This window comes from Heterodontus francisci, unplaced genomic scaffold (genome assembly GCF_036365525.1).
Source record: "Heterodontus francisci isolate sHetFra1 unplaced genomic scaffold, sHetFra1.hap1 HAP1_SCAFFOLD_695, whole genome shotgun sequence".
Classification (NCBI taxonomy): domain Eukaryota; kingdom Metazoa; phylum Chordata; class Chondrichthyes; order Heterodontiformes; family Heterodontidae; genus Heterodontus; species Heterodontus francisci.
Genome location: NW_027141845.1, coordinates 532,392 through 560,080, shown reverse-complemented (window position 1 = coordinate 560,080; position 27,689 = coordinate 532,392).

Here is a 27,689-nt window from a genome sequence, read left to right as displayed (position 1 = left end):
AAGCTGCAAGCTCTGAGCAGAGCTCTTTGGTGATAGTGTGTCCTCTCCGAATACATTTGAATGGTGTGTATAGGAGGGTGCACTGACACTGATAGCAGACACACTGAGATAATCACTGGGCAAATGCAGTATTCCTGACAGTGAATTATTTATAGTGGAAGATGTATTAAGCTAATTATCAAAACCCCTCTTTCCAATCCTGACTGAATCACATTATCAGAGGCCCCTTTTAAACAAGGATTCTGCTGCAAGACTCCTTTTTCGAAGGGATTCTAATGGTGAAGTTCCATCAAAACAGAGTCCTGATCACGAGACTCCCTAATGCCACGATTTTAAAATTCTCATCCTTGTTTTCAAATCCCTTCATGGCCCTAACCACCACCCCCCCCCCCCCCCCACCAATCTCTGTACCCTCCTCCAGCCCCTACAACCCTCCGAGATCTCTGCGCTCCTCCAATTCCGCCCTCTTGTCCATCCCCCGATTCCCATCGCTCCACCATTGGCAGCCATGCCTTCAGCTGCCTGGGGTCCTAAGCTCTGGAATTCTCTCCCTAAACCTCTCCGCCTCTCTCTCTCTCTCTCTCCACCTTTAAGACACTCCTTAAAAACCGACCTCTTTGACTGAGCTTTTGGTCACCTGTTTCTAATATTTCCTTCTATGTCTTGGTGTTAAATTTTATTTTGATAACACTCCTGTGAGATGCTTTGGGGCCAATATTTCCTCTAAGCTGCATGGCTGCACTGCAACCCAAAACCTCCCGTATACGCCGCATACAAGTCGGCCCCTTTAAGTTACTGTGCATGCACAGTTGCACAAAAAAATTTAAAGGGCCCACGCACTTAAAGGAATCGGCTGCAACTCCAGAAGAAAGTTCGAGGGTAAGTTGCTTGGTACGTTTTAGAGGTGCTATATCAATGCTAGTTGTTGTTGTTGTCCAAATAATGAAAGAATATTGATGGCTTTGATCAGATCACAATGGAGAGATCGACTCCACTTCTGGTTAAAAGTCAACGCTGCTCATTGATTAAAAATTTAACAGCTGGGCCTCATCCAGGTAGATTTTGTTACTTAAACAAGTTCCTCCCCTCCCGGTATGACAGGCAGAAACTGACAGCATTGGTTATCTTGGCCCTACCTTAGGAAGGATGTCACAGGCACAGCGAGGGTGCAGGACAGATTCATTGGGATGATCCAGGGATTATTTTCACACAAACAGATTGGGTTAATCTTGGAGCGAAGCTTCAAATTATGCAGAGTTTTGATATGGTAAATTGACAAAGCTATTTCCACTGGTTGGTGAGTTGGTAATGAGAGATAATAAATTGAAGATGAAAGTCAGATTAATTTCTGCACACAGAGGGTCATTAGGATATGAAATGCCCAGCCAAAAACAACGGGGGAATCAGAATGAATCTGCAATAGCTTCCATGCTTGAAGAGCCTGCTAACACTCAGTGCTCAGAGTCATACATGGAGAATGGTCACATGGGATGGCACATGGGGGATGGTCACATGGATCATACATGGGGAATGGTCACATGGGCCGTCACATGGGTCATACATGGGGAATGGTCACATGAGCCGTCACGTGGGTCATACATGGGGAATGGTCACATGGGCCGTCACGTGGTTCATACATGGGGAATGGTCACATGGGTCATACATGGGGAATGGTCACGTGGGTCATACACAGGGAATGGTCACATGGGCCATACACGGGGAATGGCCACATGGATCATACACAGAGAATAGCCACATGGGTCATACACAGAGAATAGCCACAGGGGTCATACACAGGGAATGGCCACATGGATCATACACAGAGAATAGCCACATGGGTCATACACAGAGAATAGCCACAGGGGTCATACACAGGGAATGGCCACATGGGTCATACATGGGGAATGGCCACAGGGATCATACACAGGGAATGGCCACATGGGTCATACATGGGGAATGGCCACATGGGTCATACACAGTGAATGGCCACATGGGTCATACATGGGGAATGGCCACATGGGTCATACACAGTGAATGGCCACATGGGGTCATACACAGGGAATGGCCACATGGGTCATACATGGGGAATGGCCACATGGGTCATACATGGGGAATGGCCACAGGGGTCATACACAGGGAATGGCCACATGGGTCATACATGGGGAATGGCCACATGGGTCATATACAGGGAATGGCCACATGGGCTGTCACATGGGTTATACATGGGAAACGGTCACATGGGCTGTCACTCAGGGAACCACATGAGGTCAGTGGGGAAATAACTGGGGATAAAATCCAGGGTAAGATTTGTTCTTTCAACACTAGATGGGATATCTTGGAGGGGGCATCAAATGAAGCTTTATGGGTAGAGTTTAGGAATAAAAAAGGGACAGCCACATTGCTAGGTGTTTATTATAGACCCCCAGATAGTCAGCGGGAAATTGAGGAGCAAAAACGTGCACAATTTGCAGAGGTGTGTAAAAATAATAGGGTAATTATATTAGGTGATTTCAACTTTCCCAACATTAATTGGGATAGTCATCGTGTTAAGGGCTTAGATGGAGTGGAGTTCTTAAAGTGTATACAGGAGAACTTTTTAGCTCAATATGTAGAGGATCTAACAAGGGAGGGTGCAGTGCTGGACCTAATTCTGGGGAATGAAGCCGGACAGGTGGTTGATGTGTTGGTGGGGGTGCATTTTGGTGATAGCGACCACAACATGGTACAATTTAAGCTTGTTATGGAGAAAGAAATCGACAAGTTGCAAAAAAAGGTTTTGGATTAGGGGAGAGCGAATTTTAGTAAAATAAGGCAGGATCTGGCCAAGGTAGACTGGAAAGAGTTACTTGTCGGGAAATCTACAGAAGAGCAGTGGGGGGCATTCAAAAAGGAAATGGGGAGGGTACAGGCCCAACATGTTCCCTCTAGGGTAATAGGTAGGAGCAACAAGCCCAGAGAACCATGGATGACCAGAAACATTCAGGGTACGATGAGAAGGAAAAGAGAGGCTTTTAGCAAATACAAGGAGAGCAAATCAATGGAAGCATTAGTGGAGTACAGAAAGTGTAGGAAGGAGCTTAAGAAAGCAATTAGGAGAGCAAAGAGGGGATATGAGAAAGCTCTGGCTGGTAAAAGTAGGGAAAATCCCAAGATATTCTATAAGTATATCAATGGGAAGAGGATAACCAGGGAAAGAGTAGGACCCATTAGGGACCAAGGGGGAAATTTGTGGCGGAGCCAGAGGACATTGGTAGGGTGTTGAATGAATACTTCACATCTGCCTTCACCCAAGAGAATGAGGATGTAGGTATGGAAATTAGAGAGAGAGACTGTGAGGTTCTTGAGCAAATTGTCATTGGGAGTGACAAGGTATTGGAGGTTTTGGAAGGCTTAAAAGTGGACAAATCTCCAGGTCTGGACGATTTGTGTCCCAGGATGCTGTGGGAGGCGAGGGTGGAGATTGCAGGGGCTCTGACCCTAATTTTTAATTCCTCTCTGGCCATGGGGGAGGTGCCAGAGGACTGGAGAACAGCTGATGTGGTCCCACTATTTAAGAAAGGTTGTAGAGATAAGCCAGGGAACTGCAGACCAGTGAATCTCACGTCAGTGGTAGGGAAAGTATTGGAGAAAATTCTGAAGGAGAGAATCTATCTCCACTTGGAGAGGCAAAATTTGATTAGGAATAGTCAGCATGGCTTTGTCAGAGGGAGGTCATGCCTAACAAACTTGATTGAATTTTTTGAGCATGTGACCAGGTGTGTAGATGAGGGTAGTGCAGTTGATGTAGTTTACATGGATTTCAGCAAAGCCTTTGACAAGGTCTCACATCAAGAAAGCAAATGCACATGGGATACAAGGTAACTTGATAAGGTGGATTCAAAATTGTCTTAGCTGTAGGAGACAGAGAGTGATGACAGACGGCTGTTTTAGTGACTGGAAGCCAGTGTCCAGTGGCGTACCACAGGGATCTGTGCTGGGTCTCCTATTGTTTGTCATTTATATAAACGACATTGATGACTATGTGGGGGGTAGGATCAGTAAGTTTGTGGATGACACAAAGATTGGCCGAGTGGTTAACAGTGAGGTGGAGTGTCTTAGGTTACAGGAAGATATAGACGGATGGTCAAATGGGCAGAAAAGTGGCAGATGGAATTTAACGCTGAAAAGTGTGAGGTGATACACTTTGGAAGGAGTAATGTGACACAGAAGTATTCAATGAATGGCCTGACACTGGGAAGTTCCGAGGAACAAAGGGACCTTGGCGTGTTTGTCCATAGATCTCTGAAGGCAGAAGGGCAGGTTAATAGGGTGGTGGAAAAGGCATATGGGACACTTGCCTTTATCAATCGAGGCATAGATTACAAAAGCAGGGAGGTCATGTTGGAGTTGTACAGAACTTTGGTGAAGCCACAGCTGGAGTACTGTGTGCAATTCTGGTCACCACATTATAGGAAGGATGTGATTGCATTGGAGGGGGTGCAGAGGCGATTCACCAGGATGTTGCCTGGGATGGAACATTTAAGCTATGAAGAGAGGTTGGATAGGCTTGGGTTGTTTTCGCTGGAGCAGAAAAGACTGAGGGGTGACCTGATCGAGGTGTACAAGATTATGAGGGGCATGGACAGGGTGGATAGGGAGCAGCTGTTCCCTTTAGTTGAAGGGTCAGTTACGAGTGGTCACAAGTTTAAGGTGAGGGGTGGGAGGTTTAAGGGGGATTTGAGGAAGAACTTTTTTTACCCAGAGGGTAGTGATGGTCTGGAATGCCCTGCCTGAGAGGGTGGTAGAGGCAGGTTGCCTCACATCCTTTAAAAAGTACCTGGATGAGCACTTAGCATGTCATAACATTTAAGGCTATGGGCCAAGTGCTGGCAAATAGGATTAGGTAAACAGGTCAGGTGTCTTTAATGCATCAATGCAGACTTGATGGGCCGAAGGGCCTCTTCTGCACTGTATTATTCTATGATTCTGTAATATAATGGTGAATCTATATAACCACAGTTAAAACACTGTTTGCAGCTTCGAATCCACACTATTGGAGGGATGGTGTGGCAACAGAGAGGGTACAGAGCAATTCACTGGGATGCTGCCTGGTACAAGGAAATGCAAATAAAAAGGAAGACAAAATATTTGGGCTGTTTTCATTAGAAAGAGGATGCTACTTATATGAAGGATAAACCCCAGAATGGACTGGATGGGTTGTGTGGCCTGTTCCCTTGCTGTAATTTCTTCAAGTCTCTGTAGCCGATCTCCCATGATGGGAAGTGAAGATTAAGCGTGGTTTTCGGGTGAACTGGGCTGGAAGGTGGGGGATAATTGGACAGGATCTACATATATCATTCACACTCCAATTTAATGTCATACTCTGTGTTTGTTTTTATAAATCTGTTATAGATTCCTGTATCCACATTTATAATGGAAACAGTCTATGTAAACTTATCACACTGTAATTACACTCTCCCACCAGTGGAGGCGTTGCATTGGTGGGTAGGTGTAATTACAGCGTGAGAGATTTACATAGACTACTTCCATTATAAATGTGGACGCTTCATGGGAGCATTATAAAACAAAATTTGACCCCAAACCACATAATACCAGGAATGGGCAGCTGTCTTGCAAGGAAAGATTGGACAGGCTAGAGTTTGTATCTGCTGGAATTTAGAAGAGTAAGAGGCAACTTGATTGAAACATATAAGATCCTGAGGGGTCTTGACAGGGTGAATGTGGAAAGGATGTTTCCCCTTGTGGGAGAATCTAGAACTAGGGGTCACTGTTTGAAAGCAAGAGGTCGCCCATTTAAGAGAGATGAGGAGAATTTTTTTTTAATCAGTTCAGCCATGAACATATTGAATGAAGGAGCAGGTTGGAGGGGTTGAGTGGCCGACACCTGCTCCTAATTTGTATGTTCTTATGTTCGTAAGGAGACATTGGTACACATGACCAAAAGCTTGGTGAAAATGGTAGGTTTTAAGGAGCATCTTAAAGGAGGAGAGAGAGACGGAGAGTTTTAGGGAGAGAATCCAGAGCTTAGGGCCCAGGCCGTGCCCTCAGTGGTGGAATGATTAAAATCAGAGATGCTCATGAAGGCAGAATTGAAGGAGCGCAGAGATCTCCGAGCGTTATAGGGGGTTGGAGGAGGTTACAGAGATAGGGAGGGTTGTAGGAGGTTACAGAGATAGGGAGGGTTGTAGGGGTTGGAGGAGGTTACAGAGATAGGGAGGGTTGTAGGGGTTGGAGGAGGTTACAGAGATAGGGAGGGTTGGAGGAGGTTACAGAGATTGGGAGGGTTGTAGGGGTTGGAGGAGGTTACAGAGATAGGGAGGGTTGGAGGAGGTTACAGAGATAGGGAGGGTTGTAGGGGTTGGAGGAGGTTAGAGATAGGGAGGGTTGTAGGAGGTTACAGAGATAGGGAGGGTTGTAGGGGCTGCAGGAGGCTACAGAGAAACGGAGGGTTTTCGGGGCTGCAGGAGGTTACAGAGATAGGGAGGGTTCTAGGGCTGGAGGAGGTTACAGAGATAGGGAGGGTTGTAGGATGGAGGGGGTTACAGAGATAGGGAAGGTTGTAGGGGCCGGAGGGGGTTCGAGAGATAGGGAGGGTTGTAGGGGCTGGAGGGGGTTCCAGAGATAGGGAGGGTTGTAGGGGCTGGAGGGGGTTCCAGAGATAGGGAGGGTTGTAGGGGCTGGAGGAGGTTACAGAGATAGGGAGGGTTGTAGGGGGATGGAGGAGGTTACAGAGATAGGGAGGGTTGTAGGGGTTGGAGGAGGTTACAGAGATAGGGAGGGTTGTAGGGGCTGGAGGAGGTTACAGAGATAGGGAGAGTTGTAGGGGCTGGAGGAGGTTACAGAGATAGGGAGGGTTGTAGGGGGATGGAGGAGGTTACAGAGATAGGGAGGGTTGTTGGGTCTGGAGGGGGTTACAGAGATAGGGAGGGTTGGAGGAGGTTACAGAGATAGCGAGGGTTGTTGGGTCTGGAGGGGGTTACAGAGATAGGGAGGGTTGGAGGAGGTTACAGAGATAGGGAGGGTTGTTGTGTCTGGAGGGGGTTACAGAGATAGGGAGGGTTGGAGGAGGTTACAGAGATAGGGAGGGTTGGAGGAGGTTACAGAGATAGGGAGGGTTGGAGGAGGTTACAGAGATAGGGAGGGTTGTTGGGTCTGGAGGGGGTTACAGAGATAGGGAGGGTTGGAGGAGGTTACAGAGATAGGGAGGGGGCAGGAAGGCCATGGAGGGATTTGAACACAAGGATAAGTATTTTAAAATCGAGACGTTGCTTGAATGGGAGCCAATGTAGGTCAGTGAGTATAGGGGTGATAGGGGAACAGGTTCTGGTGTGAGTTAAGACACGGGCAGCAGAGCTTTGAATGACCTCAAGTTTACAGAGAGTAGAATGTGGGAGATCAGGCAGGAGTGTGTTGGAATAGTGAACTCTGGAGGGAACAAAGACAAGAATGAGAGTTTCAGCAGCAGATGAACAGAGACAGGGGCAAAGTTGGGCGATGTTATGGAGGTGGAAATAGACGGTCTTAGTGATGGCATGAATATGAGATCATGAGCTCATCTCGGGGTCAGATGTGACACCAAGGTTACAAACAGACTGGCTTAATCTTAGAATGTTGCCAGGGAGTGGGATGGAGTCAGTAACTAGGGAATAGAGTTTGGAGCGGGGACTGAAAACAATGGCTTCAGTCTTCCCAATATTTAATTAGAGGAAATTTCTGCTCATCCAGTACTGGATGTCGGATAAGCAGTCTGATAATTTAGCAACAATGGAGGAGTGGAGAGAGGCGATGGTGGTGATGAGGTAGAGCTGGGTGTCATCAGCATACATGTGAAAACTAACACTGGGGTTTGGGATGACGTGGCCAAGGGGAAGATGAGAAATTGGAGAGGGGCCAAGGATCGATCCTTGGGAGACACCAGAAGGAATGGTGTGCAAGCAGGAAGAGAAGCCATTGAAAGTGATTCCCTGGTTATGATTAGATAGATAAGAATGGAACCAGGTGAGAGCAGTCCCACCCAACTGGACGACATGGAGAGGCATTGGAGGAGGATGATGTGGTAAACAGTGTCAAAGGATGCAGGCAGATCGAGAAGAGAGAGGAGGGATAGTTTACCTGTGTCACAGTCACCTGGGATGTCATAATGACTTGGATAAGAGCAGTTTCAGCACTATGGCAGGGGTGGAAACCTGATTGGAGAGATTCAAACATGGAGTTCCAGGAAAGATGGGAATGGATTTGGGAGGCGACAACACGTTTGAGGACTTTGGAGAGGAAAAGGAGGTTGGAAATGGGATAATAGTTTGCAAGTGGGGAAAAGCATTCAGCTCTGGGAAACGGTGCAGGAGGTGATCAAAGGATCACTTCTGTCTATTCCAAAAGGGGTTCAAATGTAATAAGCTCTGGGTTCTCCATTGCAATTTCTGAGCACATGTGTCTTTAGTGATGAAGTAAGCAGTCTCCGTCAACAGATTCGAACTGAAATTTCACAGCCTAGAATGTCACATCTCTGACAGTACTCAGTTAGTGTTGACTGAGCCCCTTCAATGTTGCACAAGTGCAAGTGTTAAGCCATCAGCAAGAGAATTGGGACTGGGCACTGACATCAGCAGGAAAAACGATTCATGACGTACACTTATCATTCCTAATGCAGGGTGTTAGTGCAGTTACATCAGATAGGAGAGAGAGAAAGAGATGGTGGTGGGGAGAGAGAGAGAAAGAGATGGTGGTGGGGAGAGAGAGAGAGAAAGAGATGGTGGTGGGGAGAGAGAGAGAAAGAGATGGTGGTGGGGAGAGAGAGAGAAAGAGATGGTGGTGGGGAGAGAGAGAGAGAAAGAGATGGTGGTGGGGAGAGAGAGAGAGAAAGAGATGGTGGTGGGGAGAGAGAGAGAAAGAGATGGTGGTGGGGAGAGAGAGAGAGAAAGAGATGGTGGTGGGGAGAGAGAGAGAGAAAGAGATGGTGGTGGGGAGAGAGACAGAAAGAGATGGTGGTGGGGAGAGAGAGAGAGAAAGAGATGGTGGTGGGGAGAGAGAGAGAAAGAGATGGTGGTGGGGAGAGAGGGGGTGACACAGAGAAAGAGGGGGAGGGGAGAGAGCAAGAGAAAGAGATGGTGGTGAGGAGAGAGGGTGACACAGAGAAGGGGGGGTGGGGGGAGGGGGAGAGAGAGAGATGGTGGTGAAGAGAAAGGGTGACACAGAGAGGGAGGGGAGAGAGAGGGAAATGGAGAGAGAGAAAGAGATGGTGGTGAGGAGAGAGGGTGACACAGAAAGGGAGGGGGAAAGAGGGGGGAGGGGGAGAGAGAGGGAGGGGGAGAGAGAGGGAGAGGGGGAGAGAGGGAGAGGGAGGGGGGGAGAGAGAGGGAGGGGGGGAGAGAGAGGGGGGGGAGAGAGAGAGGGAGAGGGGGAGAGAGAGAGGGAGAGGGGGAGAGAGAGAGGGAGAGGGGGAGAGAGAGAGGGAGGGGGAGAGAGAGAGGGAGAGAGAGGGAGGGGGGAGAGAGAGGGGGGGAGAGAGAGGGAGGGGGAGAGAAGGGAGGGGGGAGAGAAAGGGAGGGGGGGGGAGAGACAGGGAGGAGGGGAGAGACGGGGAGAGACGGGGAGGGGGGGAGAGACGGGGGGGGAGAAAGGGGGGGGGAGAAAGGGGGGGGAGAGACGGGGGGGGGGAGAGACAGGGAGGGGGGGAGAGACAAGGAGGGGGGAGAGACAAGGAGGGGGGAGAGACAGAGAGGTGAGAGAGTGAAATGAGGGAGAGAGATTTCCCAAGCCCTGTGGGAGGTTAATTTGGGGCAAACCACACTTTCACCCCTCAGATTCTGGGTTAATGCTGGCCGTTTTGCCCATCACACTGCTATAACCCAGCTGATTGTAGCACCCATCCCTCTGAGGAACTCTCCAAACCTGCATGACCTCACTAACACTCTCCCTTACCTGCTAACAGCTTCCTGTTGATTGTGCCTTCAGCCTTGTTTCCTTCCAACATGCTTGGTATGTACATCTCCCACCCCCTATGAAGTGCTGTATGTGAGGCTGTTCTATACAACCACTCCTCTTCGACCTCTCCAACCTTTCCACTGGACCACCCCACTACCCCCCCAAGACCCTACCTTACAGCAGAAGTGAGAATGGAAACTCACTGCATGCGTAAGGGATTCACTGTCTGGATCTGCGACAGGCAACGTCACAGCACTGACACCCTGACAAGCTTCCTATGTTTACATGACAGCAAATTCCCTGCTAGGCATCAGTGTGTCTCAGTGGGTAGCACTCTCGCCTCTGAGTCAGTTCCACTCCAGGCCTTGAACACACAGCCGAGGCTGCCACTGCCAGAGCAGTACTGAGGGAGGGAGGGAGGGAGTGCTTCCAACCATGTTAAACCAGGGTACTGCCTTCCTCTTTGTGAGCATACGAATTAGGAGCAGGAGTAGGCCACTCGGCCACTCAAGCCTGCTCCGCCACTCAATAAGTTCATGGCTGAACTGATTACTCCACATTTCCACCTACCCCCGATAACCTTCCACCCCCTTGCTTATCGAGAATCTATCTACCTCTGCCTTAAAAATATTCAAAGACTCTGCTTTCACCGCCTTTTGAGGAAGAGAATTCCAAAGACTCACGATCCTCTGAGAGAAAAGATTTCTCCTCATCTCTGTCTTAAATGGGCGACCCCTTATTTTTAAACAGTGACCCCTAGTTCTAGATTCTCCCAAAAGGGGAAACATCCTTTCCACATCCACCCAGTCAAGACCCTCAGGATCTTATATGTTTCAATCAACTCACCTCTTACTCTTCTAAACTCCAACAGATACAAGCCTAGCCTGTCCAATCTTTCCTCATAAGACAGCCTGCCCTTTCCAAGTGTTTGTCTAGTAAACCTTCTCTGAACTACTTCTAATGCATTTACATCCTTCCTTTAATAAGGAGACCAATACTGTACACAGTACTCCAGAAGTGGTCTCACCAATGCCCTGTATAACAGAAGCATAACCTCCCTACTTTTGTATTTAATTTTCCTTGCAATAAATGATAACATTCTATTAGCTTTCCTAATTACTTGCTGTACCTGCATACTAACCTTTTGCAATTCATACACTCGGACACCCAGATCTCTCTGCATCTCAGAGCACTGCAATCTCTCACCATTTAGATAATATGCTACTTTTTTATTCTTCCTGCCAAAGTGGACAATTTCACACTTCCCCACATTATACTCCATTTGCCAGGTCTTTGCCCCCTCACTTAACCTATCTATATCCCTTTGTAGCCTCCTTATGTCCTCTTCACAAATTACTTTCCTACCGATCTTTGTGTCATCAGCAAATTTAACAACCATACCTTCAGTCCCTTCATCCAAGTCATTTATATAAATTGTAAAAAGTTGAGGCCCCAGTACAGATCCCAGTGACACACCACTCGTTACATCTTGCCAACCATAAAATTACCCATTTATGCTTATTCTCTGTTTCCTGTTAGCTAGCCAATCTTCTATCCATGCTAATATTGTACCCCCTACACCATGAGCTTTTATTTTCCGCAATAACCTTTGATGTGGCACCTTATTAAATGCCTTCTAGAAATCCAAGTACAGTACATCCACTGGTTCCCCTTTATCCACAGCACATGTTACTTCTTCAAAGAATTCCAATAAATTGGTTAAGCATGATTTCTCTTTCACAAAACCATGTTGACTCTGCCTGATTAGCTTGAACTTTCCAAGTGCCCTGCTATAACATCTTTAATAATAGCTTCCAACATTTTCCCTAAGACAGATGTTAAGCTAACTGGCCTGTAGTTTCCGGCTTTTGTCTCCCTCCCTTTTTGAATAAAGGATTTACATTTGCTATTTTTCAATCAAATGGAACCTTCCCCGAATCTAGGGAATTTTGGAAAATCAAAACTATTGCATCAACTATCTCACTAGCCACTTATTTTAACACCCTAGGATGAAGTCCATCAGGACCCGGGGACTTGTCAGCCCGCAGCTCCAACAATTTGCTCAGTACCACTTCCCTGGTGATTGTAATTTTCTCGAGTTCCTCCCTCCCTTCCACTTCCTGACTTACAGCTAATACTGGGATGTTACTTGTATCCTCAGTAGTGAAGACTGATGCAAAATATCTGTTCAATTTATCTGCCATCTCCTTATTATCCATTATTAATTCCTCAGACTCACTTTCTATAGGACAAAGGCTCACTTTGTTAACTTTTCTTTTTTTAAACATCTACAGAAACTCTTACTATCTGTCTTTATATTTCTCACCAGCTTTCTCTCGAACTCTAATTTTTCCTTTCTTATTAATCTTTCAGTCATTCTTTGCTTTTTCTTATATTCTGTCCAATCGTCTGACCTGCTACACATCTTTGCATAATTATATGCTTTTTCTTTAGGCTTTATACTATCTTTAACTGTTTCAGTTAACCACAGATGGTGGGTCCTCTCCTTAGAATTTTTCTTTCTCGTTGAAATGTATCTATTCTGTGTATTCTGAAATATTCCCTTAAATGTCTGCCACTGCATCTCTATTGACCTATCCCTTAACCTAATTTGCCAGTTCACTTTAGCTAGCTCCGCTTTCATGCCCTCATAATTGCCCTTATTTAAGTTTCAAATACTAGTCTTAGATCCACTCTTCTCTCCCTCAAACTGAATGTAAAATTCAATCATACTATGATCGCTGCTGCCCAGGGGTACCTTCACTATGAGGTCATTAATTAATTCCATCTCGTTGCACAATACCAGGTCTAGTATAGCCTGTTCTCTGGTTGGCTCCAGAATATGCTGTTCTAAGAAACTTTCCCAAAAAATTTTTATAAACTCCTCATCCTGGCTATCTTTGCCCATCTGATTTTTCCAATCTATATGTAGATTAAAATCCCCCATGATTACCGCCGTACCTTTCTGACAAGCACCCATTATTTCTTCCTTTATACACTGTCCTACCATGTGGTTACTATTAGGGGGCCTGTACACCACTCCCACAAGTGACTTCTTGCCTTTATGATTTCTCATCTCGACCCAAACCACTTCTCCATCCTGGTTTCCTGAACTTGGGTGATCCCTCTCTAATGTGCTAATACCATCATTAATTAACAGAGCCACCCCTTCACCTTTTCCTAGTTTCCTGTCCTTCCTAAATGTCATATACCCTTCAATATTCAGGTCGCAATCTATGTCGTCCTGCAGCCATGTCTCTGTAATGGCTATCATATCGTACTTATTTATTTCTATTTGCGCTATCAGTTCAGCTTCGAATGCTACGTGCATTCAGATACTGAGCCTTTAGTTTTGTCTTTTTATTATTTTTGTAACCTCTAGCCTTATCTGTTGATTTACTTTTAGATTTGTAATCACTGTCCCTTCCTGTCACAGTCTGTTTATTTTTTCCCATATTAATACCTTTCTCTCTTGCCTTGTCTCTACTCTGATTGACCAAAAATTTAAAGATGCCAGGACATTATTTAAAGAAATGGAGGGAGCTCACCTTGTGACCTGGCCTAATATTCATCCCTCAATCAACCTCTCCTACAACAGATTAACCTGTTATTTCTTATTCACTCTTAATGGCATCTTGCTATGCACATATTGGCTGCCACATTTCCTACATTACAACCACTTGAAAAGCAATTAACTGCCAGGTTCTTTGGGATGTCCTGATTTTGTGAAAGCTACAATATAAATGCAAGTTCTTTTAGTCCTTCTTAACTGAGCGTATTGCTTGGCCATTTCAGAGGGTAGTTAAGAATCAACCACATTGCTGTGGGTCTGGAGTCACATGCAGGCCAGACCAGACAAGGACGGCAGATTTCCTTCCCTAAAAGGACATTAGTGAACTAGATGGGTTTTTATGACAATCCAGTAGTTTCACAGTCACTCTTACTGATACTTGCTTTTCAATTCCAGATTTATTTAATTAATTTGTAAATTTTCTGCAATGGCTTAGGGTATAATTATACTCATCAGTACTGGGCCCCATACTGGGGCGGCACCCGAGAGCTGGGTAAGGGAGCAAAGGGGAAAGAGTGAGGGGTGGGGTGGGGTGGTTGATAATGACCGTCCCCATAATGGCCATGGCCCACATCAATAATGGGTATTAACCCCCCCAACCCCCCCACTGATAATACAGGTGCATCGCCCACCCGAGCACACCCAGGCACCACCCTCCCCCCTTCCCACCCCAACTGTGGCTGGCAATGAATCAATCCTGGGTGAACAAGGCTGATTGGACAGAGGCCTACCTTACACTATGATTCCTTAGATCCTTTCCTCACTGAGCTAGGAGCTTGGTTCCAGTAGCTAACGAATCTGTAAAATGCTACTCATTAGGCGTCAGCAGTTTATTATTGTGATCAGTCTAATCAATAAGCACACATCCACCTCCACCTTCCTCAACCCATCTTCTCAGAGTGGGGGTATTGCTCTGTTTGATATTGTTTTATCCTCACTGACCATTCACCCATGCAACGCACAACTTTGCCCCACCTCCCTACCCCAGCCATTACCCCGCTCCCCACCCCACCCATTACCCCACCCTGTACCCCATCCACCACCCCACCCGCCACCCCACCCCGTACTCCATCTGTTAAGATCAGGTGAGAAAGAGGTCTAGGGTTCCCTTTCAGCCTTCACCTGGTCTTACTGTACAGGGTTTAATTTTTAAACACTGTTGTTAGCTCCCCCTTGGTGAATCCTTGTTCACCGCTTTCCAATTATAAGGCAAAAAACCAGCACAACAGGCTTTCTTATGTTTAAAGAAGAAAGGCAAAATTTTATTGAACTTAAACTCTAACTCGGTTGATGCCTACGGATAACAACGCGCCCACACGTGAATGCATACACGATACACACATGCAAACAGAGACAGAAAAGAGAAGAAAAATAAAGTGCAAAAGTTTGAGGCAATATCTGAAGAACTTTTGTTATAGATCTTCGAGCTCACTGTAGAGTCCTTAATTGTAGGTAGATCTTGCTTTTTGTTGGGGCCCAGTATTGTTCTTAAACCTTGTTCGCTGTAGGAGACTTTTCTCTCTTGGGGTTCATGTGTCTTCAGTCTGTTTTTGGAGTTCCGTGAGAAAGAGATGGGAGCAGACAGGAGAGGCTGTGGTGAGCCAGCCAGGAGAGATCTTTACAGTCCTCAGCCAGTTACTCCACTCTGGATCACAGAACAATCTCACCTCTTCCCACCCCACTGAAATTAACTGTCAGCTGTGGTCAGTTGGTAGCACATTTGTCTTTGTGATAGAAGGTTACAGGTTCAAATCCCACTCCAGGACATGAGTACAAGAATCAGGACTGGCATTGCAGTACTGAGAGAGCACTGCACTGTCAGAGATGCTATCTTTTGGATAAGATGTTAATCGAGGCCCCTCCTGCCCTCTTGGGTGGACATAAAAGACCCCATGGCCACTATTTTACAGGAGAGTTTTCCCAGTGTCCTGGGGCCAATATTAATCCCTCAATCAACATCATAAAAGCAGATTATCCGGTCATTATCATTGCTCTTTGTGGGAACTTGTTGTGCATAAATTGCCTGTTGTGGTTCCTATATTACAACAGCAACTACACTTCAAAATAAAAGCAAAATACTGCAGATGCTGGAAATCTGAAATAAAAACAAGAAATGCTGGAAATACTCAGCAGGTCTGGCAGCATCTGTGGAGAGAGAAGCAGAGTTAATGTTTCGGGTCAGTGACTCTTCATCACAACTGGCAAATATTAGAAATGTAAAAGGTTATAAGCAAGTAAAGCGGGGGTGGGGCAAGAGATAACAAAGGAGAAGGTAGAGATAGGACAAGGTCACAGAATAGCTGACCAGAAGGTCATGGAGCAAAGGCAAACAATATGTTAATGGTGTGTTGAAAGACAAAGCATTAGCACAGATAGGGTGGCAGCAGACTGAAAATTGAACAGCTGCAAGTGCAAACATGTAAAAAGGTGGGTAAGCAAACTGAACAAACCAAGATAAAATAAAATAAACAAAAAAAATTAAGAAAAAAAAAACTAAAAATAAAAGTAAAATGGGGGGCCCGTCATGCTCTGAAATGATTGAACTCAATGTTCAGTCTGGCAGGCTGTAGTGTGTCTAATCGGTAAATAAGATGCTGTTCCTCGAGCTTGCGTTGATGTTCACGTCCGGTGATGTCCAGTGAACATCAACGCAGGCTCGAGGAACAGCATATCACTTGTTTCCAAATGGGAGTAAATCCTGTCCCGAAAAATCCTCTCTAATAATTTCCCTACCACTGACGTAAGGCTCACCGGCCTATAATTTCCTGGATTATCCTTGCTACCCTTCTTAAACAAAGGAACAACATTGGCTATTCTCCAGTCCTCTGGGACCTCACCTGCAGCCAATGAGGATACAAAGATTTCTGTCAAGGCCCCAGCAATTTCTTCCCTTGCCTCCCTCAGTATTCTGGGGTAGATCCCATCAGGCCCTGGGGACTCATCTACCTTAATGCTTTGCAAGACACCCAACACCTCCTCCTTTTCGATAACGACATAACCCAGACTATCTACACTCCCTTCCCTAGACTCATCATCCACCAAGTACTTCTCTTTGGTGAATACTGATGCAAAGTACTCATTTAGTACCTCGCCCATTTCCTCTGGCTCCACACAAAGATTCCCTCCTCTGTCCTTGAGTGGGCCAACCCTTTCCCTGGTTACCCTCTTGCTCTTTATATACGTATAAATGCCTTGGGATTCTCCTTAATCCTGTTTGCCAATGACTTTTCATGGCCCCTTTTAGCCCTCCTGACTCCTTGCTTAAGTTCCTTCCTACTTTCTTTATATTCCTCAAGGGCTTTGGCTGTTCCCAGCCTTCGAACCCTTACGAATGCTTCCTTTTTCTTTTTGACTAGGCTCACAATATCCCCCGTTATCCAAGGTTCCCAAAACTTGCCAAACTTATCCTTCTTCCTCACAGGAACATGCTGGTCCTGGATTCTAATCAACTGACGTTTGCAAGACTCCCACATGTCAGATGTTGATTTACCCTCAAACAGCCGCCCCCAATCTAAATTCTTCAGCTGCTGCCTAATATTGTTATAATTAGCCTTCCCCCAATTTAGCACCTTCACCCGAGGACTACTCATCCTTATCCACAAGTACCTTAAAACTTACGGAATTATGGTCACTATTCCCGAAATGCTCCCCTACTGAAACTTTGACCACCTGGCTGGGCTCATTCCCCAATACCAGGTCCAGTATGGCCCGATCCCTAGTTGGACTATCTACATATTGTTTCAAGAAGTTCTCCTGGATGCTCCTTACAAGTTCTCCCCCATCCAAGCCCTTAGCACTAAGTGAGTCCCAGTCAATATAGGGGAAGTTAAAATCACCCACCACCACAACCCTGTTACCTTTACATCTTTCCAAAATCTGTCTACATATCTGCTCCTCTACCTCCCACTGGCTGTTGGGAGGCCTGTAGTAAACACCCAACATCGTGACTGCACCCTTCCTATTCCCGAGCTCCACCCATATTGCCTCGCTGCATGACCCCTCCGAGGTGTCCTCCCGCAGTACAGCGGTGATATTCTCCTTAACCAGTAATGCAACTCCCCCACCCCTTTTACATCCCCCTCTATCCCGCCTGAAGCTTCTAAATCCCAGAACATTTAGCTGCCAATCCTGTCCTTCCCTCAACCAAGTCTCTGTAATAGCAACAACATCATAGTTCCAAGTACTAATCCAAGCTCTAAGTTCATCTGCCTTACCTGTTATACAATCTACACCTTCTCCTTTGTTATCTCTTGCCCCACCCCCCACTTTACTTGCTTATAACCTTTGACATTTCTAATATTTGCCAGTTCTGAAGAAGGGTCACTGACCTCAAACGTTAACTCTGCTTCTGTCTCCACAGATGCTGCCAGACCAGCTGAGTATTTCCAGCATTTCTTGTTTTTACTACACTTCAAAAACAGTTCATTGCCTGTAAAATGCTTTGGGACGTCCTGAGGTGGTGAAAGGTGCTATAGAAATGCAAGACTTTCTTTTTCTAAAATCACACAAGGATAGGACCAGGTTTCGCTGTGATGCTATCTGTGGTTGAATAGCATACCAAAGCTCACTCCGACATGAACAGGAATGTAAACTGGCATGAGAGGCCTTTTTGGAGAGGAAGGGTGTCAGATTAAAAAAGACAAAGACTTTCCTAAAGAAGGCTGCTAATTGTTTCAAGGTACCACAGTAAATAATTTGAGAACTAAAGACTGCTGTGTGGAGCTGGTTAAGGAGAAGGGCAACATTGCTTTTGCTTAACCTGGTTTAATCTCTTGCCATAGGCAAGAAGGAGATCAGTCCAGTCAAAGAACAGTGCGGGGCTGACTGAAGTGGTTCTGCTGAAAGCCTACATGTTGAGTGATGTGGAGCTAGGCTGTGTGTCTACCCGCTCCCTCTCTGTCCCAGGTCTATGCCTGAATGTAGGAAATTCATTTTCGGACTCCATTCCACAGCTGATAAACAGTCAGCAACCAGTACTTCAATGTAGCATTGGTCATAACAACAGTCTGTTTACCCCTGCATCATTAAAATCACCAGTCTGTTTACCCCTACATCATTCATTAAAATCACCAGTCTGTTTACCCCTACATCATTCATTAAAATCACCAGTCTGTTTACCCCTACATCATTCATTAAGATCACCAGTCTGTTTACCCCTACATCATTCATTAAAATCACCAGTCTGTTTACCTCCACATCATTCATTAAAATCACCAGTCTGTTTACCCCGACATCATTCATTAAAATCACCAGTCTGTTTACCCCTACATCATTCATTAAAATCACCAGTCTGTTTACCCCTACATCATTCATTAAGATCACCAGTCTGTTTACCCCTACATCATTCATTAAGATCACCAGTCTGTTTACCCCTACATCATTCATTAAAATCACCAGTCTGTTTACCCCCACACCATTCATTAAAATCACCAGTCTGTTTACCCCCACATCATTCATTAAAATCACCAGTCTGTTTACCCCTACATCATTCATTAAGATCACCAGTCTGTTTACCCCTACATCATTCATTAAGATCACCAGTCTGTTTACCCCTACATCATTCATTAAAATCACCAGTCTGTTTACCCCCACACCATTCATTAAGATCACCAGTCTGTTTACCCCTACATCATTCATTAAGATCACCAGTCTGTTTACCCCTACATCATTCATTAAAATCACCAGTCTGTTTACCCCCACACCATTCATTAAAATCACCAGTCTGTTTACCCCCACATCATTCATTAAAATCACCAGTCTGTTTACCCCCACATCATTCATTAAGATCACCAGTCTGTTTACCCCTACATCATTCATTAAGATCACCAGTCTGTTTACCCCTACATCATTCATTAAAATCACCAGTCTGTTTACCCCCACACCATTCATTAAAATCACCAGTCTGTTTACCCCCACATCATTCATTAAAATCACCAGTCTGTTTACCCCTACATCATTCATTAAAATCACCAGTCTGTTTACCCCCACATCATTCATTAAAATCACCTGTCTGTTTACCCCTACATTGTTCATTAAAATCACCAGTCTGTTTACCCCTACATCATTCATTAAAATCACCAGTCTGTTTACCCCTACATCATTCATTAAGATCACCAGTCTGTTTACCCCTGCATCATTCATTAAGATCACCAGTCTGTTTACCCCTACATCATTCATCAAATTCACCAGTCTGTTTACTCCTACATCATTCATTAAGATCACCAGTCTGTTTACCCCTACATCATTCATCAAATTCACCAGTCTGTTTACTCCTACATCATTCATCAAATTCACCAGTCTGTTTACCCCTACATCATTCATTAAGATCACCAGTCTGTTCACTCCTACATCATTCATTAAAATCACCAGTCTGTTTACCCCGACATCATTCATTAAAATCACCAGTCTGTTTACCCCTACATCATTCATTAAAATCAGCAGTCTGTTTACCCCTACATCATTCATTAAGATCACCAGTCTGTTTACCCCTACATCATTCATCAAATTCACCAGTCTGTTTACTCCTACATCATTCATTAAGATCACCAGTCTGATTACCCCTGCATCATTCATTAAGATCACCAGTCTGTTTACCCCGACATCATTCATCAAATTCACCAGTCTGTTTACTCCTACATCATTCATTAAGATCACCAGTCTGTTTACCCCTACATCATTCATCAAATTCACCAGTCTGTTTACTCCTACATCATTCATCAAATTCACCAGTCTGTTTACCCCAACATCATTCATTAAGATCACCAGTCTGTTTACTCCTGCATCATTCATTAAATTCACCAGTCTGTTTACCCCTACATCATTCATCAAATTCACCAGTCTGTTTACCCCTACATCATTCATTAAGATAACCAGTCTGTTTACCCCTACATCGTTCATCAAATTCACCAGTCTGTTTACTCCTACATCATTCATTTAGATCAGCAGTCTGTTTACCCCTACATCATTCATTAAAATCACCAGTCTGTTTACCCCTACATCATTCATTAAAATCACCAGTCTGTTTACCCCTACATCATTCATTAAGATCACCAGTCTGTTTACCTCTACATCATTCATTAAGATCACCAGTCTGTTTACCCCTACATATCACCAGTCTGTTTACCCCTACATCATCCATTAAGATCAGCAGTCTGTTTACCCCTACATCGTTCATCAAATTCACCAGTCTGTTTACCCCTACATCATTCATCAAATTCACCAGTCTGTTTACTCCTACATCATTCATCAAATTCACCTGTCTGTTTACTCCTACATCATTCATTAAGATCACCAGTCTGTTTACCCCGACATCATTCATCAAATTCACCAGTCTGTTTACCCCTGCATCTTTCATTAAAATCACCTGCCTGTTTACCCCTACATCATTCATTAAAATCACCTGTCTGTTTACTCCTACATCATTCATTAAGATCACCAGTCTGTTTACCCCTACATCATTCATCAAATTCACCAGTCTGTTTAACCCTGCATCATTCATTAAAATCACCAGTCTGTTTACCCCTACATCATTCATCAAATTCACCAGTCTGTTTACCCCTACATCATTCATTAAAATCACCAGTCTGTTTACCCCTACATCATTCATTAAAATCACCAGTCTGTTTACCCATACATCATTCATTAAGATCACCTGTCTGTTTACTCCTACATCATTCATTAAGATCACCAGTCTGTTTACCCCTACATCATTCATTAAAATCACCAGACTGTTTACCACTTCTTTGGCCTCCTTGTCTCGAGAGACAATGGGTAAGCGCCTGGAGGTGGTCAGTGGTGTGTGGAGCAGCACCTGGAGTGGCTATAAAGGCCAATTCTAGAGTGACAGGCTCTTCCACAGGTGCTGCAGAAAAATGTGTTTGTCGGGGCTGTTACACAGTTCGCTCTCCCCTTGCGCCTCTGTCTTTTTTCCTGCCAACTGCTAAGTCTCTTCGACTCGCCACACTTTAGACCCGCCTTTATGGCTGCCCGCCAGGTCTGGCGATCGCTGGCAACTGACTCCCACGACTTGTGATCAATGTCACAGGACTTCATGTCGTGTTTGCAGACGTCTTTAAAGCGGAGACATGGATGGCCGGTGGGTCTGATACCAGTGGCGAGCTCGCTGTACAATGTGTCTTTGGGAATCCTGGGCCAAGCCATCTCAAGCGCCGCTGACTCAGTAGTGTGTATAAGCTGGGGATGTTGGCTGCCTCGAGGACTTCTGTGTTGGAGATACGGTCCTGCCACCTGATGCCAAGTATTCTCCGGAGGCAGCGAAGACGGAATGAATTGAGACGTCGCTCTTGGCTGACATACGTTGTCCAGGCCTCGCTGCCATAGAGCAAGGTACTGAGGACACAGGCTTGATACACTCGGACTTTTGTGTTCCGTGTCAGTACGCCATTTTCCCACACTCTCTTGGCCAGTCTGGACATAGCAGTGGAAGCCTTTCCCATGCGCTTGTTGATTTCTGCATCTAGAGACAGGTTGCTGGTGATAGTTGAGCCGAGGTAGGTGAATTCTTGAACCACTTCCAGAGCGTGGTCGCCAATATTGATGGATGGAGCATTTCTGACGTCCTGCCCCATGATGTTCGTTTTCTTGAGGCTGATGGTTAGGCCAAATTCATTGCAGGCAGCCGCAAACCTGTCGATGAGACTCTGCAGGCACTCTTCAGCGTGAGATGTTAAAGCAGCATCGTCAGCAAAGAGGAGTTCTCTGATGAGGACTTTCCGTACTTTCTGTTTTCTCCTACATCATTCATTAAGATCACCAGTCTGTTTACCCCTACATCATTCACTAAAATCACCAGTCTGTTTACCACTACATCATTCGTTAAAATCACCAGTCTGTTTACCCCTACATCATTCATTAAAATCACCAGTCTGTTTACCCCTACATCATTCATTAAAATCACCAGTCTGTTTACCACTACATCATTCATTAAGATCACCAGTCTGTTTACCCCTACATCATTCATCAAATTCACCAGTCTGTTTACTCCTACATCATTCATCAAATTCACCAGTCTGTTTACCCCTACATCATTGATTAAGATCACCAGTCTGTTTACCCCGACATCATTCATTAAAATCACCAGTCTGTTTACCCCTACATCATTCATCAAATTCACCAGTCTGCTTACCCCTACATCATTCATTAAGATCACCAGTCTGTTTACTCCTACATCATTCATTAAAATCACCAGTCTGTTTACCCCTACATCATTCATTAAAATCACCAGTCTGTTTACCCCTACATCATTCATTAAAATCAGCAGTCTGTTTACCCCTACATCATTCATTAAGATCACCAGTCTGTTTACCCCTACATCATTCATCAAATTCACCAGTCTGTTTCCTCCTACATCATTCATTAAGATCACCAGTCTGTTTATCCCTGCATCATTCATTAAGATCACCAGTCTGTTTACCCCGACATCATTCATCAAATTCACCAGTCTGTTTACTCCTACATCATTCATTAAGATCACCAGTCTGTTTACCCCTACATCATTCATCAAATTCACCAGTCTGTTTACCCCTACATCATTCATCAAATTCACCAGTCTGTTTCCTCCTACATCATTCATTAAGATCACCAGTCTGTTTACCCCTACATCATTCATCAAATTCACCAGTCTGTTTACTCCTACATCATTCATTAAGATCACCAGTCTGTTTACTCCTACATCATTCATTAAGATCACCAGTCTGTTTACCCCTACATCATTCATTAAGATCACCAGTCTGTTTACCCCGACATCATTCATCAAATTCACCAGTCTGTTTACTCCTACATCATTCATTAAGATCACCAGTCTGTTTACCCCTACATCATTCATTAAATTCACCAGTCTGTTTACTCCTACATCATTCATCAAATTCACCTGTCTGTTTACCCCAACATCATTCATTAAAATCAGCAGTCTGTTTACTCCTACATCATTCATTAAGATCACCAGTCTGTTTACCCCTACATCATTCATCAAATTCACCAGTCTGTTTACCCCTACATCATTCATTAAGATCACCAGTCTGTTTACCCCTACATCATTCATCAAATTCACCAGTCTGTTTACTCCTACATCATTCATTAAGATCACCAGTCTGTTTACCCCTGCATCATTCATTAAGATCACCAGTCTGTTTACCCCGACATCATTCATCAAATTCACCAGTCTGTTTACTCCTACATCATTCATTAAGATCACCAGTCTGTTTACCCCTGCATCATTCATGAAGATCACCAGTCTGTTTACCCCTACATCATTCATCAAATTCACCAGTCTGTTTACTCCTACATCATTCATCAAATTCACCAGTCTGTTTACCCCTACATCATTCATTAAGATCACCAGTCTGTTTACTCCTACATCATTCATTAAGATAACCAGTCTGTTTACCCCTACATCGTTCATCAAATTCACCAGTCTGTTTACTCCTACATCATTCATTTAGATCAGCAGTCTGTTTACCCCTACATCATTCATTAAAATCACCAGTCTGTTTACCCCTACATCATTCATTAAAATCACCAGTCTGTTTACCCCTACATCATTCATTAAGATCACCAGTCTGTTTACCTCTACATCATTCATTAAGATCACCAGTCTGTTTACCCCTACATATCACCAGTCTGTTTACCCCTACATCATCCATTAAGATCAGCAGTCTGTTTACCCCTACATCGTTCATCAAATTCACCAGTCTGTTTACCCCTACATCATTCATCAAATTCACCAGTCTGTTTACTCCTACATCATTCATCAAATTCACCTGTCTGTTTACTCCTACATCATTCATTAAGATCACCAGTCTGTTTACCCCGACATCATTCATCAAATTCACCAGTCTGTTTACCCCTGCATCTTTCATTAAAATCACCTGCCTGTTTACCCCTACATCATTCATTAAAATCACCTGTCTGTTTACTCCTACATCATTCATTAAGATCACCAGTCTGTTTACCCCTACATCATTCATCAAATTCACCAGTCTGTTTAACCCTGCATCATTCATTAAAATCACCAGTCTGTTTACCCCTACATCATTCATCAAATTCACCAGTCTGTTTACCCCTACATCATTCATTAAAATCACCAGTCTGTTTACCCCTACATCATTCATTAAAATGACCAGTCTGTTTACCCATACATCATTCATTAAGATCACCTGTCTGTTTACTCCTACATCATTCATTAAGATCACCAGTCTGTTTACCCCTACATCATTCATTAAAATCACCAGACTGTTTACCACTTCTTTGGCCTCCTTGTCTCGAGAGACAATGGGTAAGCGCCTGGAGGTGGTCAGTGGTGTGTGGAGCAGCACCTGGAGTGGCTATAAAGGCCAATTCTAGAGTGACAGGCTCTTCCACAGGTGCTGCAGAAAAATGTGTTTGTCGGGGCTGTTACACAGTTCGCTCTCCCCTTGCGCCTCTGTCTTTTTTCCTGCCAACTGCTAAGTCTCTTCGACTCGCCACACTTTAGACCCGCCTTTATGGCTGCCCGCCAGGTCTGGCGATCGCTGGCAACTGACTCCCACGACTTGTGATCAATGTCACAGGACTTCATGTCGTGTTTGCAGACGTCTTTAAAGCGGAGACATGGATGGCCGGTGGGTCTGATACCAGTGGCGAGCTCGCTGTACAATGTGTCTTTGGGAATCCTGGGCCAAGCCATCTCAAGCGCCGCTGACTCAGTAGTGTGTATAAGCTGGGGATGTTGGCCGCCTCGAGGACTTCTGTGTTGGAGATACGGTCCTGCCACCTGATGCCAAGTATTCTCCGGAGGCAGCGAAGACGGAATGAATTGAGACGTCGCTCTTGGCTGACATACGTTGTCCAGGCCTCGCTGCCATAGAGCAAGGTACTGAGGACACAGGCTTGATACACTCGGACTTTTGTGTTCCGTGTCAGTACGCCATTTTCCCACACTCTCTTGGCCAGTCTGGACATAGCAGTGGAAGCCTTTCCCATGCGCTTGTTGATTTCTGCATCTAGAGACAGGTTGCTGGTGATAGTTGAGCCGAGGTAGGTGAATTCTTGAACCACTTCCAGAGCGTGGTCGCCAATATTGATGGATGGAGCATTTCTGACGTCCTGCCCCATGATGTTCGTTTTCTTGAGGCTGATGGTTAGGCCAAATTCATTGCAGGCAGCCGCAAACCTGTCGATGAGACTCTGCAGGCACTCTTCAGTGTGAGATGTTAAAGCAGCATCGTCAGCAAAGAGGAGTTCTCTGATGAGGACTTTCCGTACTTTCTGTTTTCTCCTACATCATTCATTAAGATCACCAGTCTGTTTACCCCTACATCATTCACTAAAATCACCAGTCTGTTTACCACTACATCATTCGTTAAAATCACCAGTCTGTTTACCCCTACATCATTCATTAAAATCACCAGTCTGTTTACCCCTACATCATTCATTAAGATCACCAGTCTGTTTACTCCTACATCATTCATTAAGATCACCAGTCTGTTTACCCCTACATCATTCATTAAGATCACCAGTCTGTTTACCCCGACATCATTCATCAAATTCACCAGTCTGTTTACTCCTACATCATTCATTAAGATCACCAGTCTGTTTACCCCTACATCATTCATTAAATTCACCAGTCTGTTTACTCCTACATCATTCATCAAATTCACCTGTCTGTTTACCCCAACATCATTCATTAAAATCAGCAGTCTGTTTACTCCTACATCATTCATTAAAATCACCAGTCTGTTTACCCCTACATCATTCATTAAAATCACCAGTCTGTTTACCCCTACATCATTCATTAAAATCAGCAGTCTGTTTACCCCTACATCATTCATCAAATTCACCAGTCTGTTTACTCCTACATCATTCATTAAGATCACCAGTCTGTTTACCCCTGCATCATTCATTAAGATCACCAGTCTGTTTACCCCTACATCATTCATTAAGATCACCAGTCTGTTTACTCCTACATCATTCATTAAAATCACCAGTCTGTTTACCCCTACATCATTCATTAAAATCACCAGTCTGTTTACCCCTACATCATTCATTAAAATCAGCAGTCTGTTTACCCCTACATCATTCATTAAGATCACCAGTCTGTTTACCCCTACATCATTCATCAAATTCACCAGTCTGTTTACTCCTACATCATTCATTAAGATCACCAGTCTGTTTACCCCTGCATCATTCATTAAGATCACCAGTCTGTTTACCCCGACATCATTCATCAAATTCACCAGTCTGTTTAGTCCTACATCATTCATTAAGATCACCAGTCTGTTTACCCCTACATCATTCATCAAATTCACCAGTCTGTTTACTCCTACATCATTCATCAAATTCACCAGTCTGTTTACCCCAACATCATTCATTAAGATCACCAGTCTGTTTACTCCTACATCATTCATTAAATTCACCAGTCTGTTTACCCCTACATCATTCATCAAATTCACCAGTCTGTTTACCCCTACATCATTCATTAAGATAACCAGTCTGTTTACCCCTACATCGTTCATCAAATTCACCAGTCTGTTTACTCCTACATCATTCATTTAGATCAGCAGTCTGTTTACCCCTACATCATTCATTAAAATCACCAGTCTGTTTACCCCTACATCATTCATTAAAATCACCAGTCTGTTTACCCCTGCATCATTCATTAAGATCACCAGTCAGTTTACCCCTACATCATTCATCAAATTCACCAGTCTGTTTACTCCTACATCATTCATCAAATTCACCAGTCTGTTTACCCCTACATCATTCATTAAGATCACCAGTCTGTTTACTCCTACATCATTCATTAAAATCACCAGTCTGTTTACCCCTACATCATTCATTAAAATCACCAGTCTGTTTACCCCTACATCATTCATTAAAATCAGCAGTCTGTTTACCCCTACATCATTCATTAAGATCACCAGTCTGTTTACCCCTACATCATTCATCAAATTCACCAGTCTGTTTACTCCTACATCATTCATTAAGATCACCAGTCTGTTTACCCCTGCATCATTCATTAAGATCACCAGTCTGTTTACCCCGACATCATTCATCAAATTCACCAGTCTGTTTAGTCCTACATCATTCATTAAGATCACCAGTCTGTTTACCCCTACATCATTCATCAAATTCACCAGTCTGTTTACTCCTACATCATTCATCAAATTCACCAGTCTGTTTACCCCAACATCATTCA